The sequence below is a fragment of the Triticum dicoccoides genome, chromosome 5B (genome assembly GCF_002162155.2).
Source record: "Triticum dicoccoides isolate Atlit2015 ecotype Zavitan chromosome 5B, WEW_v2.0, whole genome shotgun sequence".
Lineage (NCBI taxonomy): Eukaryota > Viridiplantae > Streptophyta > Magnoliopsida > Poales > Poaceae > Triticum > Triticum dicoccoides.
In genome coordinates, this window is record NC_041389.1 from 128,700,199 (window position 1) to 128,708,692 (window position 8,494).

At 41.7% G+C, this 8,494-nt stretch overlaps 1 long non-coding RNA gene across 4 annotated transcripts; it reads left to right on the forward strand.

The window, feature by feature from the left end:
• Window positions 1-253: 253 nt before the first annotated feature.
• LOC119307785 lies at window positions 254-3,544 on the forward strand. 4 transcript variants are annotated; one of them, XR_005149552.1, is made up of 5 exons: window positions 254-493; window positions 1,863-2,022; window positions 2,647-2,652; window positions 2,783-2,800; window positions 3,125-3,543. It is a non-coding gene; the product is annotated as an uncharacterized LOC119307785 (long non-coding RNA). The 4 variants fall into 4 exon arrangements; XR_005149550.1 differs by having other exon boundaries at window positions 2,647-2,800; window positions 3,115-3,544; XR_005149549.1 differs by having other exon boundaries at window positions 2,647-2,800.
• Window positions 3,545-8,494: the final 4,950 nt, after the last annotated feature.

Here is an 8,494-nt window from a genome sequence, read left to right on the forward strand (position 1 = left end):
GCGTTTGCGGCGTCCATTCGGACGGGTTTTTCCTCGTCAGCGCGCATTTTGACGGTTATTTTGCGGGTCGGAGGCTTTTGTGGGGTCTGCTAGAGTTGCTCTTAGTCATGCATGGAAATGGAATAGTAAACCTGTTGATCCTTGCCGGCACGTTCTTCGAGGACATGATCACCACGGGGATCTCCCTCAGCTTGGATGACCCCTGCATGCATCCATCCATCACATTTTCTCCATTGTCATCCCAAAGCACTGGATATGGGTCTATACAGTACCTAAAGGATGTAATAGTTTTCCATTGGTTCAAAGTGATGTGATTATATTGTGATTTTCAGAATTGCTACTCCAATTTTGTTTACCATTCATAGAACAACACTCTGCCGGTCTTGCTATTCGCCATTTTCCTCCGCACTATAATGCTGCCACTCAGTGATGCCTCGGCAAGAAGACCAATCGCAGGGAGATGTGCCATGGCATGTCCTGAAGAGGCAATCAGGTGCTCTCTCTTCTCTTCTTACTTTCTCAAGTAGAGTATGAAATTGCTTTTATTCCGTGGTTTTGAAAATTTCTAGCTTGCTACTCAACAATTTTTATTGCCCTAGCCCACCTCAGAATTTCTGATGCTTATGTCAGAATATCAAACAATTTCTTATTTGTTTGTAAACTCAATCGAGTAATACAATGACCATTATTTCTTAATCATTCTTGGGTCTAAATGAGAAACCTTCATGCTGTGTTTCCTACATTCCCAATCTGTTTAACAATCCTTGAGAAAGGCTCGACGGACGAGACACGATTTTTTTCTTTACCATCTACGTGTGCTATCAATTACCACTGTTCGATCATTTTACTGTTGCTTCCTTTGCCTCTCTATCGGTTGTTGGGTTGTCTGTTTTTTTTACACGCGCTAGCAGTTACTGGCCCATGCATGTCTTGCTGCCTACTATGTGTTCGTTCTGTCGGTTATTTGTGGGGGGGAAACGGCCTTGTATGCTTGTACTGATCCTGGTTCTTAGGTCCCGCTTATTGCTTTGGGAGGCCTGCGTGTGTTCGTTTAGATTCACGAAATGCCTGTGCGATGGCCTTTGTTTTTGGTAACCGGTTTGGTGTGTTTGTTGCCCTGTGGTTTTAGCCTCCGGTGGCTGCTGCATGCAGGTTAGTTGTAGGGTTCATTTCCTATTTTGTTGATCTCTGGAACGCACACGTTAGTTGCATCTCCAAGAAAAGTGTCCCTGTGTTTCAGGGCATAACTAGGCTGGATCACATGGTTAATTAGCAAAGAGAAAGAAAAGCCTATGCTTACTTTGTTTCTGGTTCAGAGCGGGTGCGCCAGTTCTTTGTTCCTCTCAGTGGGCGGTTGTTTCATTATGTCTACAGCAATGGGGTTGCTTCCTCTGCTCCGTTCATGTGGTTGATGTTTTTTCTTCTTCCATCCTCTTCATGATTATTTGTTAATGCACAAATATAAAATTGTATATTGTTATGATGTTCTTCTATCCTAGAATTATTTCCTTTATCTGCCTATCGTGATCATGAAATTAAGTCAATTTCTTCTATTATATTCATGTGTTTGGGGATAGGATTCCAAAAGCTTATAAACTTATTTTCAAAGCTTGCATAATAATTTAATCATACAAGTTGAAATTCAGCAAAACATTCCCACTTGACATTTCTGTTCTTATTCCATTAAATGTTGATCCAAGTGTCATAAATGACACAAGATGCTTAGCTTTTAATGGCATGTCAATGACGTCACGTTATATACATTTTCGAGATGGAACATATTTCAGCAGATTCCTCTATTCGTGCTCCGGGTGGAGATTTCAATGTACTATGCACCTAAATTTTGATTTGACATGCAACAGATATTTCGGTGGCCTCAAGCCCTCAACCCTCTGGATCATCCGTCCGTTGTGCATGCTCTCATTTGGGTTGCCGAGGGACACCTCCTCCTGTGGCGCTCCTGTCCAATTTTTTGTTTATGTAAAAAATTCTTACCATCGCCTCACCTATTTGGACAATTAGGTGAGCTCTGCAATTTGGTTCTGTATCCTTAAGAGGGAACACATTTTTCCTTGGTCATGCTACCATAGTAACATAAACTCTTACTCCATAGTTACAATCCCTAAATTGTGGTGAGATGCAATGCTAAGCAAATGGAAGATAACAGTTTGTATCGGCAAAAGTTCAATTACAGTATTTTGCCCCACTAAAAGAGATGGATATTAGCATTGTCCGTGGTGCATTTTGTTTGCATTTCCTGTGATAGAAACGGGTGCATTTCGTTTACATTTTGCCATGCCAGATTTTAGATACGATGTTGATGCCTACAATTCTTTTAACTGAATTTATGTGGCAGATGAGAACTGATACATTACTGCCCTCAATCCTTGTGCTTTTCTGTATATTTAGGAACATGATACTACACTTGATCTTTTCGTAAAATAAAAACTGCTTGCAACAGAGATGATGCTTGTGATTTTAGTTAGCTAATGTTGATGCTATATGGGATTTTTTTTGTATTCAAGGAACTGTGCACATAATGAACCATATATTTCTTATCCAGTGATGTGTGCTCATTACTAATCTGATGTGTTGTTTTCTTGTGATGGACGCTCTTGCATTTGTTGTCCATTTTGCCATCTTCAGCTTCAGGTAACTGCTTTATGTGGAAATATGCCAATGGATAATATCCTCCAGATTAACAAGTTCATGTGTGCTGCTCTTATTATCTACCTGGTATAGTCTTGTCTGACACTTGTATTAATGGCTTTTTCCTCTGGAGTACCAAGAAAAATAGCAGGTAAAAAAAATTGTTTTTGTGACTTCTTAAATGTGTGTTTCTTGGATGAGTCCACTCATTTGGTATTTCTCTGTGCTATTGAAAATTCTGTGATGCTTACTGTCTAGCTGATTTTTTTGTAGACCATTAGTTAAGAAGGTTGTTCATTATAAAAATGGCACCATAATCTGTCATATGGTGGTAGGAAATGTGGTTACATGGAATTCTTTATCTTCTTAGATAAAGAACTATTAGCAAATAAAATCTGTATATGAATTTCCGTGTCTCTTGGTTATTTTATATATACGTTGTATCATTCCTAACCAATTTCTTAGTATTACTTAGGGTTTGTTTGTTTGGGCTGCCATTTCCATGGCTGCAGCTGAAGGAGCGGCTGTAGCTGTTAATGAAGAGAGGCACTTTGCATTTGTCCACCAGAAGTATAGATCGGTAAAGTACAGAGAAGCTTCAGAGCATGGTAGCATTGTTTATGAGAAGACTCCACGACGGACTGATAACCTACTTCTTCTTGGAGTTATCTACTGTCAGTTTAAGACTTGGTGCTAGCCGGAGCTTCTATTTTCTACCAAAACTACTATTAACAAAAGAACTCTAGCGATCCAGGATTTTATCCTAAGCTGCTATTAAACTCACAAGAGGGAGTTAATAACGAAATAACTCTAGCCATGCTTTTTGATATACTACGCATATATATGACTAGCACAAATGCCCGTGCGTTGCAACGGTAAAGTAAATTAATATGTTTCCATCGAAAAGTTCACCAAAGTGGCACGAGGGCATCTTTAAATATTACTCTCTGTTACAATCCCATGAAATATTGTTTCTCAGACACAACCCACAATCCCATTTAAATATATATCCAGGTCCGTAGACCATCTAGCGTCGACTACAAGCACTGAAACAACAACTGCCGCTGATAAAGAAAAGCGTAGATTGGAAGAATTCAACTTATAGGCACACCGACATAGACAAAGAAAGAGCGGATCCAAGATGATCCACGGAAGACAAACACCGACCAAATCCCACGATATCTATCGAAGAACTACACACGTCCTTCGATGATGCTAGAAGCATCATCATGGCGGGGATCTTCAGGGAGCCGCCACCGTCTCGTCTTTCTAAGTAGGACATGAACCCTACCAAAACGAAAAAATACCTAAAAACAAAGCCCTCCTGCCGGCAAGGACCGTGATCCATAGGAGACGAGGCGGCATGGCGGCTACACAGCAGGAGGCAGCGGAAACCCTAGGCTTTTTGTGTCCTCCTCTATTTATCTCATGCAGCCCCCAATCCAAGTTAATTCTTGCGGATTACTGTTTGTTTGTTGCTTCTCCAAGTGGCTGGTTGTTTGTACAAGCACCTCACGCAAGTATATAAATTGGTCAGATTTTGTGTTAAAAAGTGAGGTGGGACTATTTTATTAGGAAACAAACCTGTTTCTCGCATAGTCATCAGCTTATTTTTAGACAAGCATAATCGTCAGCTAGCTTTGGCTACATTGTTCTTTTGCTTGGTATAGTTAGTTAGTTTTTTCAGAAACGTATCGCATAGTTAGATGGCCGTGAGATCGAACAACCATGCAAGCAGTAGTATTTTTCTATATATATATTCTGAAAGACCACCCATATACTCGTAGCCCACAAGAGAAAAATTATTAGAAGGCCCACTTGCTTGCTTGGCTCCTGGCCCAGTACGTACCGATGGAGCGATCGATCTTAAAACAGCGATACGAAGTTACGAACCACCTCCTCGCCACCTCGTACATGACGTTAGTACCACCTCGCTACCTCGTACGTGACCAAAACTTACAGTAGAAAAAAAACTAATCGCGGGACCAAACTAAGAATATCACCTTACTTTAATAGTAGGTATAGATATAGATATAGATATAGATATAGATATAGATATAGATATAGATGTAGATGTACTAGCAGTTCCTATTTTTTAACTATTGTGTACCAGAGAATTGAATTGGCTATGTCTGCATAAATATGATGTATTATATTATGTCATGAGAGGGATTTCTTCATTTTCAAAACTAAGTTGGATGAGCTTAAAGCACTTATTCACCAGTACAAGTTAAATATGCTTTTAAAAATTTAAATACATTTACTTTTTTAGAGTATATCATCTTTTATTTCTAAAGGAATACTGGGTATGCTCATTTCTATAGCCATAGTACAAGTTAAACCATCCCAACTCCATAGCAGTGCTACTCCAAACAGAACTGGAATGAATATATATATTTTATGGATTTTACAAATTCAGCAGGTTGAGCATTTTTTTTGTGATTTTCATGGTAAATCAAATATTAGAGTAAACTTTCGTACTAAGCGACAACTTGACTTAGCATAATATGTTTGTTTCTGAACTTGGTAGATCAAATCACCCAGGAAAGCTAAGTGTGTGCAAGCTAGCTAGACAAGCACACAAGCAAACTGTTGCATTGATGAACAGTATAGTACTCCTACTCTGTATAGCAAAAGGCTCTCTCGCTCAATTTCTTTCAAGTACAGGAAGCCCACGCGCAGCAGCAAGCAGAGCAATAGCGAGCAGCCAACAAACAACAACAGCGAACAACAGAAGTAGCAGAGGCAAGCAGCAGTAAACAGCAAAAGCGAGCAGCAACAAGCTCCTGGCCTAACCATGTTGGCCCGGAGTGGTTTTCACTTTCAGTGAGATTTCACTGAAATTCACTGAATTTCATTAATTTCAGTAGACATTGAAATATTAGGTTTCGGTCAAAATATTTCAGCAAATTCAGTAGTACACAGGAAATCAAATATTTTTCAAAATATTTTTTGAAAATTTCAAATATTTTTTGAAAATTTCAAATATTTAATTAAATTCAAATGAATATTTCGGCCTTTTGGCTGAGATGCAAACTGAAATAACTGAATTTCATTGAATTTCAGTGATTTCAGTTGGTGCTGAAATTTTGTTGAAACTGAAACTGAAACTGAAACCATGGCCCGGGCCAAAGTGGTCTCAGGAGGCATCGCCACAACCATCTCCAGCGACGGCCTGAATGAGAAAAAACAACACTGACAAAGAAAAGAAGGCACGATAAGGTAGTGGCGGCTTCTCACCCTGCTGTTCGTGCCGACGCCGGACGGCACGAGGACGAATGACAGCGAATTCAGGATGGCAGCAATGGCGGTTAGTGTCGAGGAAGAAGTACGAGAGACCCACGGCTTCAAATCCTTGGTCCAAAGGAGACACGGGTGGCGTCGCAACGACAGCTGACGGAACACATGAAGGCGGCCTCGGTCCAAAAGTTTGATACATGCTCGGTGTCCAGGAATCGAATCAGAATGACAACCGGAGGTGAACAGAGTTAGGGAAACTACCTAGAATCAAGGACTCACTGAAAAAATGAGGCGATTCACGGCGGCGTCTAGCGGGCCTGCATGTTGGACCCCGAGCGTGGACGTCGAGCCGAACAGAGGGCTGATGGATCCCGCCTGTTCCTACGGCTGGAGTTGCAGCTGCAGCTGTGAGCAGCGGCGTCCGCGACGGGGTCGACCAGAAGGAGGATCCAAGAGGAAGAGGAAATGGATTGAGGAGGGAGGTAGTGGAGTGGAGTAGGGGCAAAACGTGAAGGGGCACGAAGTTGCGGGCGCGTGTCCCGCGAGCTGGCGGTGCCAGCCTGTCTGGCGGGTTCACTAGAGGGACCCATTGGTCGGTAGCAAAGAGAGAGGTTGAAAGAAACATAAATAAAAATAAAAAAATGAAAATGGCTGGAATATCTCTTCCTCCTCTACTCGCTCATAATCTACTCGGAATTAATTTCAGGGCTCAAAACTCATCAGAAATATGTTGGAAAATTTCACATATGCTACTACTTATATAATATAACTCTCTCAAAATGTCCAAGATTTTTCAGAAGAGCCCTTTTTTAGATTTGAATTCAAATATGCCCTGAGTTTGGGTTTGAACTGTAAGCCAGTGATATGAAATTCTGAAATTCATTAATCTTTTACTAGTGTTTGTAAATAACACACGACTCCGAGATATTGCATGGAGTATGACTTAGACGTGTCAAACTATTTCAAAATTTTGTTTGCAGATAACTCTTGGTTTGGATCAGTTTTTTGCGTCTTAGAAAACATGTATCATCACGAACCATCTATCTATTATCAATTCGTACTTATTTTCATATGTTTCATTCTGTGTCTACATATTTTAATGCACACGCTTTCAATATTTGGCTTGCACTCGGCCTTTGCGTCATTGGCGCAACGGGTCATCTAGTTTGGTATAACACATGCAAAGCACAAAAACATCTGAAATAGAAAAGGACAGACCAAAAAGGTTGAGTAAGATTTTTTCGCGAAAAAAAGGTTGAGTAAGATCACATGCACACGGAGGCAAGAAGCTCCAGCGCCCTCTTCCCGCTGTCCACGCCGGTCACCGCACGCATGCACGGACACCACTCGTCACAAAACCACATACGACAAAAATAACAACAAGAGATCGAAACGGGATGTGATCTTGTGGATTGATTAGGTACGCACGTACCACGCAAGTTGGAGCTCCGGAGGATGCCAGAGACGACGGGGCGGTCCACCCGGCTATCGCCTGCAACAACAAGGAGGTGCGGCGGCGCGGAGCTCCCCTTGTTTTCAGAATATCAGTCAAACGAAGACGCAAAAAGACAGGTCTAAACATTTCAACAAAGCCCTTAAATTCTTCATTAACATTATTTTTTAAAACTTTAGAAGAAAAAAGCATGAATTTTCGAACCCATGGTTTTCTTTCTTTACCATTTTTCTGATAATGAAATCTCTCTTATCATACCTTTTACTCTTAGGTTGTGGGTTATCAAGATCAACAACATATTCTATTTCCACCCATTATCATTATTAGGTTGAGCATCTACATGAACATCATCATTATCATTTTTACTAGGTTCATGTTCATCACCAGATTGTGTTTCAGCATCATAAATAGAAGTATCATTTAAATTCTTAGGTGCGTCTACAGTAGGTTCACTAGAAGCATGCAAAGTTCTATTTTTTTTAGAAGGACTAGGTGTATCTGTATTAATTCTTTGACAGTCTTGTTCAATTCTCTTAGGGTGACCCTCAGGACACAATGTGTTGTGATTAATTAGACTGTAGTAATTAGAGGGAAATTTCCCCTTGTCCAGAGGGATGCAATTGCCTTGTGGCAACCATATGGAGAGATTGAGCTGGATAGAAATCAGGATTTGGAGATGGGGAGGTGGGGAATGAGACGACAGCTGCTTTACGATTCATATCGCCAGGTGTCGCCTTGGGGAGAGGGTCACACGATCAGCTTTGTACGACCCGGTCGCATAGAATTTTTTCCGTGCATAACAAGGTCGTGGCTCTAGTTGAACCTAACCAAAGGCTAGGCCTTCTTCTCCGTGGCGCATGGTGGAACTCTGAGACGGCGCCGGTGAGCCAGGCAACGACCGTAGGGACCACCGACCAATGGCGGGGGTGCGGAACCATGCGGGGGGAGCGTGAGTGAGCAGTTGCTGCTTGCGGGGTGGTGTTGTGCATGCAGGTACTCGTGCACGAGCAGCTCGTCCCGGTCATGGAGAAGACTACGACCAGGTCTGCGGGTTGAAGCATTGCGGCTGTTGCACGTCCAACGCATTGGGATTGTAGGTGTGCACGAGCAGAGAGGCTTGAGCATGGGCGGGAGTGTGCAGGAGCAGCGAGG